The 12,097-nt window shown below is 38.3% G+C and overlaps 1 protein-coding gene across 1 annotated transcript in view; it reads left to right on the top strand.

The window, feature by feature from the left end:
- Window positions 1–12,097, top strand: part of SNRPF (small nuclear ribonucleoprotein polypeptide F) — a 234,926-nt gene that overhangs the window by 40,527 nt on the left and 182,302 nt on the right. The gene's annotated exons all lie outside the window — the stretch shown is intronic.

Below are 12,097 nucleotides of genomic sequence, written 5' to 3'. Positions count from 1 at the left end.
GGAACTTCACAGCTTCAGAGGGGACAGCCATCATGGAGGGGTCCTTTTTTCCAGGGGCAGAGAAGACATTACCATATATTTAACTGTAGACTTTCTTAAAGACTTTTAGAAAACAATTTGTGTATTCTCCTTTTTCTCATCTATCCTCTTTTCCCAGAAATTCTTCCAACCTAAATCGTATATGATCAATTTCAATAGACATCTTCCTTTTCTGTTCCTTTTCTTGGAGAATAGGAATTGGTGATGAAATGTTCAAATATAGGCTTTTAGGATCATTATTAAGTCACTCTCCAGTCTTCTTTTCTCCAGGCTATATAATTTTATTTTTAAAAAGTTTTCATCATAAGTTTTATTTTCCTATCCCACAATCATAATTATTGATCTCTGCCTTATCTCCAAGATTTTTCTAGGTTTCTCTTAAATTGTGAAACTGAGATGTGACCATGTTAACGATCCTTATAATAGGATTGTTATTTTTACTATCTCTGCCTATTTTCCTTTTTCTTCCTTTTTTCCCCCTATGTTCTATTTTAAAGACATGTTAGCATAAAATTTTCCTCTAATTGATAGTAGCATATATTTAACATTGCACAAGTCATATCTCCTTAGTGGTCGATTGAAACATGCCTCCCGATATTCACACTCCTGTGTGTAGTCATCTCTTGAACCTGGGCTCCTCGGATGGCCCTGAGACCTGCTTTATTTAACCAATAGAAGGCAGAGGAAGTGACCTCGTGCTGGTTTCAGGCTGAAGCATTCAGAAGACCCAGCAGCTTGCTGGGGGAAGCCAGCTGCCATATAATATGTCTACCCTGAGACCACTGTGCTGTGAGCAACCATCCTCCACATGGCCTCTCCACGAGCCCAATCTAGCTACATGGAGAAGCTGTGTGGGCGAGAACTAAATCCCTGGCCGACAGCCCCAGCCGATTTCCCAACCGACAGCTATGAGTGAGGCCATCTTGGAAGTCGACTGTCTAATCATAGTTGCACCACCCCAGCTGCCGCCATGTGGAGCCGTGACAAGCTGTCCTTGCCAAGCCCTGCCCAAACTGCAGAATTGTGAGCAAATAATTTATTTAAGCCACTATTTTTTAGAGTAATTTGTTAAATAGCGAGAAATAATTAGAATACCCTCTCTGGGCAAAACTTTTAAAATTCATCTGTAAAATGAATTAGTTGGACAAGGTAATCCCTATATATTATAAACTATTATTTACAGTGTGGTCCATCTTGTTCCATTGCTGCTAAACTTCTGCATAGAACCCTACACTGGATCTATAGATTCTTATTTGATACTAATTTTTGACTGGTCTCATTGAAATTTATTTTCTCCCCACAACCCCCCTTAGACTCAAGTCTGTAATTTGCCAGAGTCATTTTAAATACTGGTTTTTGTCCTCCAGCATGCTAATAATACCACTCCCAGCTTGGTAGTGTGTCCATTTTATGAGCATGCCTTCTACTTCATCATTGTCTTCAGAAATCTCACAGCTGCATTCTCACAGCTGGACTGGCTGATTCCTGTCCTTTTTTGGCCCTCAGAAAATCCTACTGGCATGGTTTCCAGGATTCAGGATCTTAAAACTTGCCTTTCCCACCATTTTGCTGTTTCTGGCTCAAACATACTCCTAAATGGGTCACTTTTTCCAAGATATAGCATGCCCATCCCTGTGAATTTCTCATGCATAATATGTACTATTAGGAAGTTAATGAGAAAAATATTTATTTTTCGGTGGAGGCTTGGCACAGAATATTTCTGAAGTAATCATCATCAATTAATTATGCCTCAAGACTTCTGTAATAGGGATGTAAAACCAGTAATTCTTTTTTCACATCACTTTGAATTCATGTCTCTGAATATTATAGCACATTTGTTCTCCTTGAGCTGAATTCATTCCAGAAGGAACATATTTCCTAATAAATATTGTCCAGTCATTGTTGAAGGACCTTTAAGCTTGCAGAGTATTAAAGTAATTGATTCTCAGCATTTTTCAAACTACTTTCAATTTTAGCCACTGCTGGCCATCTGTTTATTCACTTCAGAAAGAGTTCCAAACATAGCCTAGAGTCATCATGAGTAATCTCAGCAGGCTCACTGGAGCATATGCTATAACCCCAATCTTCCCAGGATTTCAAAGTGCTTTAGAAAAGAACGACATGCCCACCTATCCTGTCTTACAGATAATATACTCAGACTATGTAGGAGCTAAACATGTTATCTGAGGTAACAACAAAATAGAAGAGTTGACCTGTGGGACAGGCAGGCTGTGAGGTTCACACAACACAAATTCCCATGATGCAGGGTTACTTGTTCCAGGGCAGAAGGCCACTGTTTCCCTTCCTTAGTTCTCAACACTCTCAAATTGGAGAAGTGCTAACTGTCACGGACCCCTTAAATACATGTCCAAACACTTTCTGGGGGAATATGATTTACCTGACTCTATGCTTTCCTGTTAGTGGACATTTTTTTTTTTTTTTTTGGTTTTGTCCAGCATCCCTTCTTTTCAGGAAGTACCTCTCTTCTACTTTGTGTGATTCTGATGGGCTACAATTCCCAGGCCTCGCTTACTTGGCAATAGTAACAGCATATGATCCAGACTTGACCAGACAGAGTAACCTCTTCGTCCAGACCTGGGATTGGGTCAGGTGTGGGCTATTGACCTAAGTAGGGCCAATCAGAGACCTTCTCTGAACTGATAGATGGACAAAGGTGGAGGGTTCCTCTGCAGAAGTTGCCACATTGGGATGTAGCATGGAGTCAAATGGAGTTTGTGTTATCTTAGGAGAAAACTAATACATGGGAGCAGCGTGGTAACACACAGAGGAGATGAAAAGTGCCAGTATTGGTCTGGCCTCTGATACAGCTGTATTTGAACTTCTCAGATAACCCAGTCATTTGCTGTTTTACTTTAAGTTCATTTAAATTGTATTTGTATCATTTGCAATCCAAGAGTCATAATTAATAGCAACCTATTCTTTAAGGAAAACGTATGCCACCTTAAAAATAGCTTTCTTCTTGGGAATATAAGTGGCAATAGTTAAAACTTAACAGAGTTTTCATATAACTTGGTAATTTTTCAGAAGGGTAAGAACTGAAAGTGGTTTCCTTAATACAGACAGGTGGAACCTTGTCTGACAAGATTCTCCATCCAAATCTTTTTTCAAAAAAATGTATTGCTACCTACTGGGAGGCTTTAGCCCAGGGAATAGCATTGTTGCTTCACTCTAGCCTGAAATATTAGGAATGTATGACCCAGAGAAATAACGGGAATTAAGGAACTCTGGCCAATGAACCTCTTTAGTATTGCCTGTTTGGGGATAGGCAATATTGATTTCAAGATGTAAATGATGATGTGATGGATGATCCTCTGAGCATAAGCTATTTTCTGATGAGTGTGTCAAGAGTAGTGAAAAGGACACACATCTAAGCATTGATGATCAGTAATTTTGGTTTCATTCATCTCTTTATAATTAAGCATTTTTATCTTTACAAAGCAAAATGACATAATCCTCTAAGATTTTCCAAGTTTCAGAGTTTCTCCTCCTTATTCCTACTTCTTCCCTTCATCACATTTTTACTTGAATTTTTTCTTTTCACTTCAGTGATTTTGTTTAAATTGTGTCTGTATTTTATATTTTAAGGTACCATAAACACATTTTGGGAGTACACACATATATACTAGAGAGGCCTGGAGGAGACTTCTGGCAAAATAGGAGGAAACATTAATGGAATTGTGCATTGCATTTGGACTCAATTTTATCCTCTAAAAAAATCAGCAAGCACTTTAGAGAACCTAGTAAAATGATTCTTTTGATAAATACGAATTAGTCAAATATTACTGAGCACCTGTATGCAAAGAATCATGCAAATATTGAGAATGAGAAAATGAAAGCAATTTAATTCTTCGCCTATAAGGAATCTAGTGAGGGAAAGAGACTCAATTTCCTAGACAGGCGGATGGAATACTTCTTACATTAGGCTGTCACTACACCTATCTCTGTTATAGCACATATCATAATTTTTTTCTTTGGGGATCTATGTCTTCCCTTAGAATAAAAACTCTACATTGGGTCAGTTGGCTGTCTTCTTTATTTTTACATTTCCCATGCCTAATACTGTTCCTGGCACAGCAGTTATTTAATAAAAGCTTGATGTTGATGCAATTCATGGAATATACAACTCAAACTGACTTTAAAAATGAGAACATGTGTTAGCACCTTTTACTTTAAGCTCATTTAAACTGCATTTGTATCATTTGCAATCCAAGAGTCATAATTAATAGTAACCTATTCTGATTGCTATTAATTATGACTCCAGTGGCAGGGTGGGCTCCAGTATTGGTGGGTCCAGTGGTTTCAATATGTCATCAAAGACAGAGGTTCTTTATATTGCTCTGCTCTGTTTCAACCGGCAGGTTGTTTCCTCTTGTGGTTGGAGGATGGCTCCAGAGCAATTAGGTGCATGCTAACTTGGCATGCAGCAGGAGAGAGAGAAGCAGGCACCTGAGCCTCTTCCTTAGGAGAGATGAAAAGCTTTCCCGAAGCATCTAGAAAATCTCTTTTCATATCTTATTGGTTAGAACTGGATCACATACCATTCCCCGTGATAACAGGGATGGGACTCTCTTTAGATAAGGCTTTCTTAACCTTGGCACTATTGCCATTTTGGGCTGGATAATTCTTTGTTGTGGGGTGCTGTCCTGTGCATTGTAGAGTGTTTAGCAGCATCCCTGGCCTGTACCCAGTATGTGTTAGTAGCATCACCCCCCACCCCAAGTTTAGGCAGCCAGTATGTCTCCAGACATTGCTAAATACCCACTGGGAGGCAAAATTGCCCTGATTGAAAACCTACTGCTTTAGATAATTTTGGATTACTCCAGGAGTTGAGGGTAGACCAGCTTTGTGTAAGGCAGAGGGACTGTAAGGACAGGGATATATACTTGAAACAATTGGGTTTTGTCAGGAAATTAATGGATCTGGTTAGGTAACCATCAGTGTTCACTATGCTTGTTGAACACAAAAGCATAAGGGGTTCAGTGTGCAACTTAAAATTTTAATTTTCCTCTATCTTTCTTATCCTCAAAACCAATTCCTGCACCGTTCAGTGAAATTAGAAGTGAAAAATGAATAAATGAATTTATGTTAGAGGGATCAGTTCTTGTCTCTCTCTCTCTTTTTTTTTCTTTTTGAGACAGGGTCTCACTTTGTCACCCAGGCTGGGGTGCAGTGGCAAGATCATAGCTTACTGCAGCCTTGAACTCCTGGACTCCAGTAATCCTCCTGCCTCAGCCACCTGAGTAGCTGGGACTACAGATGTATGCCACCATGCCTGGCTAATTTTTTAAAAACATTTTTTAGAGATGAGGTCTCACTATGTTGCCCAGGCTGATCTCAAACTCCTGGGCTTAAGTGAGCCTCCTGTTTCAGCCTCCCAAGTTGCTGGGACTATAGGTATGAGCCACTGCACCCGGTTCAGTTCTTATCTCTTAGCTGTTTCTTGCAATAGTAAAACTTTCTTACTATTTCTTACAAAATAAAATTACAGAAACCCAATCTAATTCCTTATCCAAAAATGTAATTCACTGGCCCATAATAATAATCATTATTTTATCAAGCCAAATTGCATCAAGTGCTTCCCCTGTAATAGGAATTGTTCGAAATGCTTTCCACATATTAACAGATCTAATTCTCATAACAATTACATGGCAGCTTTACTACTATTTCCATAAGGAAACTAAGACATAGGGAAGTTAAGTAATTAATAACTAGCCAGTAAATGATCACAATTTGTAAGTGCTGTTGGAACCCTAAGGAGTAATTGATTAATTTTTGACCTGAGAATAATAAGAAGACCTCGTAGAGAAGGGGCATTTTTACTTTGCTTGGGAGGAAGGGAAAAATATTTATATAATCAGTATGTCATTGTATTGAAAGTGAGGTGGTAGAGAGAAGGAGAAAATGTTCTCTCTTTCTGCATGTAATCCTCACTCATGGGTGTACTCTGGCGAAACTCTCTGGATCCCCAAGGGTAGAGCTCTACTCAATCTACAAGTCCCCCGCCACTTCCCCCATAGGCACATGCACAGCTCTGTTGTGGCTGGGTCAGGAAGGATTCTGATATGAGCTGCAAAGGACTTGGAGCAAACACTCTGACTTTTAACCCTTCCTGGAAAGTTTAAATCGCTAGTCTAGATTGCTTCTACCTTCACAGTGAGTGCCTTCTAAGGGGTCTCCTTCCTATTTCCTGTAACCTGACCTCAGCTAGGATTAGGGCCACCATGTGTGCTATACAACTCCAGGGGCACCACTTACAGAAACCTATTAAATCTGCAAGAAACCATAAACCCGTGATTTTTCAACCCCTAATCCAACCCCTGAGGCCTCCAAGCCCATACCAGTAGAAAACAGGCCAAGAAAGTTTCAAATTTCCCAGAAGGACATAGTTTCCAATACTGACTTATGATGCAGGCACAGAGAGTAACGGACACACAAGAACCTCCCAGATAGCAGAATCAGGGGTGATCAGGTGGGAACTTACTCTCTGCTAAGGCACGGAGTCTTTGCAGTTCTTGCTCATTAGGACTTGCAAGTTGCTGTGGACCAGTGACTACTGTATATTTCCCATTCTTCCCTTCTCTGACTTGGAGTTTTAATTGTGGTTATCCTGTCTTTGTCACAACAGTGCATAGTGGATGTCTTAGTGTATGAGTCACTGCTTCAAAAGGAGCCATATCCAGACTTGAAGGAGAGATCTTGAGCTCTGAGGTGGATATGGTAACTGGGTAGGACTTTGGACTGGTTCCCTTGGGAAGGAGGTGAATTTGTTCGTATGACTCAGAAGGGTATGCATTGATACTTGGGTGGCCAGGGAAGTGGTCTGCAGAAGACCCTACTAATTGGCTTCTAATAGCCATTCTCTCAATCTTCCTTTCAGTAATAGAACCTCCAATTTTTAGTTGGGCCCATGGCTACCAAGCTAGAAACTAGATTTTTCAGCCTCCCTTGTAGGTAAGTGGGCCATGTGACTAAGTTCTGGCCAATGGGGTGTGAAAGGAGGTGATGGGTGCCCATAAGAAGATCTCTTTACTTCCTTTTTACCTTTTCACACAGGCTGCAATGTGGTGGTGAACCAGTTTTGACTGTGCAGTTGAGAGCTTCATTTAGTAAATTTTCTTTGCAGGAATCAGCAAACTTTTTCTTAAGGGGCCAGATAGGAAATATTTTGTCATGTAGGCCATGGGATCTCTGTCACAACTACTCAATTCTGCTCTTAAAGCTCAAAAGCAGCCATTGATAAGACTTATACAAATGGGTGTGGCTGTGTTCCAGTAAAACTTTATTTACCAAGTCAGGTGTCCTACCTGCTGACTGTATAGGTTGTTTACTCCTGCTCTAGTGGAACAATGACATAGATGGACTCTGGTTCCCTGGATGCCCTCATGGAAGAGAGTTCACCCTATGCTCCAGCTCACCTACTAGCTCAGACTTTTACATGAAGGAGAAATAATTCTTTACTCTTATTTAAGTCACTGTTCTATTAGATTCTGTTAAGGTGTTCAAACCAATGTCTTAATTCAGCTATACCTTCCTGTGAGAAATACCTAAATATGAAAGATCATGATGTGCTGAAAGTATTATTACTTTATTTTAGTCACTAAGCTATTTCTAGAAGTAGTGATCACTGAGAAAGTAATGTTTTCAAAATCCCATGGCAAGTCTGTCATGGTGTGACATGGTACTATTTCCCTTGATTCTGAAGATGCCAGTTGGAAGTAGCAACTAAAAATAAAGTTTCTTTGGTTTTGTTTTTAACCTGGAATCATTGTGAAAGTGGTTAGGAGATGTCAAATGACCTCTGAACCACTTATTTACTAGGAAGGCTATAATGAATAACATTTCATTAAATGCAAGTTAGTTGCAGGTTCCTACATGCAATTCTGGTTAAACATAAATATCCTAAAGGAGCATCCTTGTAAAGAAAATTTCAGTATGTTGCATAACATATTCACATTTTGCCCATTATTCAAGGCATTGCATGTACTATTATCAAGTTCCCTTTTAAATTTATAACCAGTATACAACTGAATAGTAAAATTCTTCTTTTCATGTTGATGATAGCCCCCTGTTTTCTGAAGAGCAAGATAATCAAAACAAGATAATCAGTCATTTTAAAAAGAAAATATACTAAATGAAGCAGTCAGAGAGAATAGGTTATATTGTTTTTGAGAAAGTTTACATCAATTTTTCATATTAAAAATAGATCTTTAAAGTATTCTTTCTCTGTTTTCCTTTCTTTAGTGAAGACATATGTGTGTACTCTGTTTAATGTTCTTATCTCTATAGTAAATACAGAGAGAGATAAGGACATTTATTTACCTAATTTCATCTTTTGATCCCATAGTTTTAAAAGTGCAAAGTGATATTTAAACTACCAGTTTGGAGTTTTGCAGTAGTAGGTGTGATTGCCTTATAAATGCTCCTTTGGTATAGCAAATGTCATGTTCTTTATTTGTGTGTTATTTTCTAAACGTATTCAAGGCAGCACCCCCTGAGACAGCTGTGACAATAATGCCCCACCATGACAACAGAGGAACAGTGCCAAAGCTCAGCAAAACAAAATTTACTTGGCAGGGGAGTGAGAATAGATGCTTTTCACAGCTCTTTGGAAATGCTAATAAGGTCTTAACCTTGAACCATGTTTGCTTTTTATCTGGGAAACCCTTCGCATTTACGATACTATCAGTATAATAACAAGGAAAAGATTCCAAGTTAGGAATTTACAGTGGCAGGTTTATGAGAAAGGCTAGTCCAAAATCCAGGTGCTTCCTCCTCACCTGTGAGAACAGTGCATTTTGGGACATTTTAAAGCACGTAGTCCACTTCTTTGGGTCCCTAAACTAACACTTATGACAGGCTCACAGGCTCAAGGTTGGCAGGCATTACCACCAGGCATAGTGTTGTGTTAATGTGGATGAAATACATTTGCAGTGTGTAAATGGTTGACTCAGAGGTCTAATTCTGTTCTCATGAATAGCCGCTTTAAGCTTCCCTGCCCTTTTTGTCCTATGTTACATAGTTGACTGGAGGAAAATATTATTATTATTTGATGGCTCAATTTAAAGAGCCACACTAAACCAGCTAAACTCAGCCTTCACACTCACACCCACCTTTCAGTGTCTGGCACTAATCCTTTAAATAACTGTTTTGTGGGTGTATTAATACTAGTCATGCTATTATGTGCAAACAACGGTAGGATCCTGTTCAGACAAAAACCACATGAGGACTTTTAAAGTGAGCTGCCCTGTAGAAGCTCTCCTCTCCCTTCCTCTGCCCATCCTCATTGGAATAATTAGATGGATGGTGCTTTTCTTCTGATTTATCTGTGTTTTCAATGACATGACTCCCATGAAAAGATGGGCTATAAAGAATTCCCACAGTCAATACTTTAAACTATTGGTTTGAAAACTTCTTTTCCTTCTTTGCTGTTCCTAAAAGACTAAGACCCTTGAGGAATTATATATAAAAAGCTGTAACACTTTATTTGATCAGTTTTGGAGTTAGTAATTTATAGCCCAAAGAATTATATAAGGTGACACTGTTTAATTTCGAGACAGAATTCAGGATCATGGGAAACATGAGTTGTTATTAGTACGCAGCAAAGGTCATCTATTAGTTATGAGTCATTGTCTTAAAATTGATCTTTTCCTACAAAAGAAAGAATATTATTATTAGCAGGCCTCTTAGAATGCTTATCGTTATTATTATTTAGTATTGGATGTCATAGTATTTTTCTTTTTGTTATTCTCATGTACCTAAAACAATAAGAAAAGCAGATGGGATAAAAACAACTAAGAATATTATATATGTGTTTATGCAAATGAACATGGCTTAAATAAACATTTTATAACAGTTAAATTAGTCCTATGAATAATAACGTGTACACTGAGTAGTCTCAGTAATAAAATGTTGAAATTTCAAATTAAATTGATTTAGGGACCAAAGCATACTTTTATAATAAAATCATTTTTCAGTGCTCAACATCTATACCTACTCTCTTTTTTTTGCTCTTTACTTTTAAAATCAAAATATATGTATGGGCATGTATGTATTTACTTAAAATAATGCTTATTATAGAAAATTTGGAAAAATTTCACCTGCAATCTTACAGATAAATTATCTCTGATGATTATAACATTTTGGTATCAAAATCTGTATCAGTTCAACAGTGTTTTACTATCGGCTTATCCTCCCCCACCATATGTTGATATTTTATACACTTTATTATTTCTTTATTATTTAGTGACATGATTTTAAAGTTTAATAAAATGAACATACCACAATTTATTTAACAAAATTTCTATTGTACATTTAGATTGGGTTCAATTTTTTTGTTTTTATAGTAACATTCAGCAGAATACCATTGAATACAAAATTTCTGCATGCATCTTGATTATTTCCTTAGAATAAATCCCTAAATCTAAGGTTACTGGGCCCAGAATTACAGTCACCTTAATTTTAATGGGTGAAGTTATTTAAAAATTATTCTCATCTATTGTTTCAGTTTCTGTATATGAAAAATGAATTCCCTAACAAAATAATCTTCTTTTTTAAATGGGAAAGATAATTTTGGCCTGTTTAATAAATGAGACTTTATCAGTTGTTGTATATATGTGATTTTGTAAGTATTGCAAATGGATATGGGGAACAAAATGGTTTGGAGACTCCTCCTTCCATGAATGCCCCATTGTTCCTTTCACAGCAATCCACCTACAGCTATAGGCTTGATATTATCACTCCTGTCATTTGGGCAGGTGTCTGGAGGGTGGAGATACAGACTAAGACCTTAGAAATGTGGTAGGGTGATGAGACATAGATTAGGAATTAATAATTAACACCAAATCAGGCAAGAAGGAATTAAGTAAATGGTAAGAATTAAGGCTGGTCTGAGGTAGGTCTGAGAAGCAGAGTGGATGCCTCATTTTAATGAATGCTAATCAGCTGGCTTAGTGAAAAATCTCCTTTTGATGTGCCAGAACACAATGGCTTATTGCAAACATTTGATAAAACATTCTTGGGTGTGTATACAGTTTAGTCATTAAGACATGACCCTTGGAACAGATTGCATGGCTGTATTCCTCCACAGTCATTTACAACACACACACACACACACACACACACACGCTCACACACACACATACACAATTGTAGTTGTGCGATACAATTAATTATTAAACATTCTTATTTTAGAAGTAGTAGCGTTTTGAGTGCAAATGTAACCAATCCACAGGTAGTGGACAATAAACAATTAAAGCCTTTTTTGGATTGAGCCTAGCCAGAAGCTCTAAAAGCTATTTTGTGCTTGCACTGTTTTGTGGGAGAAGTGGCAACTTTCTTTAAAAGGGATAAAGGACCAGCTTACTGAGAAAGTTGTCTCTTGTTACCTTGGACAGTCTTCCTAGTAATTAAACATCCCTTGGAGACTATTTTCTTCCATTTAAAATCAAAAATCAAATAGTAGATATAAATCCATCTTCCCTAGTTAAAGCAGAAATCAGAAGGATAATTGAAATCTTGTGAGTCACAGTTTATCAGAAAAATGTGATGGTCAGGGATGAGCCCAGGCAGGGAGAAGCAATGGTGTTAGGACCAAACAGCTGTAATCACTGTTGTCACTGACTCTTGTCCTTTGGTCAGGATTGGATCTTTTAGAGCAGTAATTACCTCATTCTGGCATCAGCCACAACTGGGGCATTAACATCTACTAAGTCAGAATCTTTGGGAATGGGGCTTAAGACTATCTTTTTTAAAAAGCTTTTAGGCCAGGCACGGTGGCTCACACCTGTAAACCTAGCACTTGTGGGAGGCCTAGGCGGGTGGATCGTTTGAGCTCGGGAGTTCAAGACCAGCCCGAGCAAGAGTGAGACGCCCCCCCCCCCCATCTCTACTAAAAAAATATAAAGAAATTAGCTGGACAACTAAAAATATATAGAAAAAATTAGGTGGGCATGGTGGCGCATGCCTGTAGTCCCAGCTACTTGGGAGGGTGAGGCAAGAAGATTGCTTGAGCCCAGGAGTTTGGGGTTGCTGTGAGCGA

This window comes from Lemur catta, chromosome 6 (genome assembly GCF_020740605.2).
Source record: "Lemur catta isolate mLemCat1 chromosome 6, mLemCat1.pri, whole genome shotgun sequence".
Lineage (NCBI taxonomy): Eukaryota > Metazoa > Chordata > Mammalia > Primates > Lemuridae > Lemur > Lemur catta.
This window is presented reverse-complemented; position numbering and strand designations above follow the sequence as displayed.